Source organism: Cyprinodon variegatus, unplaced genomic scaffold (assembly GCF_000732505.1).
Source record: "Cyprinodon variegatus isolate N-32 unplaced genomic scaffold, C_variegatus-1.0 Scaffold1327, whole genome shotgun sequence".
Lineage (NCBI taxonomy): Eukaryota > Metazoa > Chordata > Actinopteri > Cyprinodontiformes > Cyprinodontidae > Cyprinodon > Cyprinodon variegatus.
The window spans coordinates 175,610-176,221 of record NW_015151780.1 but is presented as its reverse complement, the minus strand read 5'-3'; positions in this window follow the sequence as shown (position 1 = coordinate 176,221).

The window sequence follows — 612 nt, the reverse complement described above, 5'->3', positions numbered from 1 at the left end:
ACACCCACACAGACTTTTGCAGACCCAGGTTGGAGATGACATCATATCGTTCGTTGGCAGGAAGCAGTCTGCCGTTTCTTTCGACCCTCTCTGGAAGTTCATACAAACAAACAAACCTTCTGAAACCTCTTCCTTTGTGGATTATATCAAAGCAGTTCCTTCCCTGCGATCTTTTTTCTCAGTTATATTTTATATTTATGGCTCTGCTTCTTTGATTATTGATATTTCTCATCAGCTTCTTATTTCCCTTGAATTAAAGTGTGAATGTTTGTACGAGTCTGTTTGGACATGTTGTTAAATGTGGGCAATATGGAAGAACTTTGGTTATTCAAACCCTTTCATTTATGAAGACAAGTCAGCGCTCTGTTAGCCTTCATGGCTGCTTTCCACAGACTTGCAGCCTGGAGCATCTCTAGCTGCTCATATAACAGCCTTATCTAATAGGCTTTGATCAGCTTACAGTGTTGTTAAAGAGCCAGTGACAGATTTTAAAGAGATTCTCATTTATTCTTTTTATGGATTTTTATGCATTCATTTACTGTCTCAATTGGGATGTTTTCTTTGATTAAAGGAAAACAAAGATGTGTGAATCTGCAGGATAATGGGAATTTC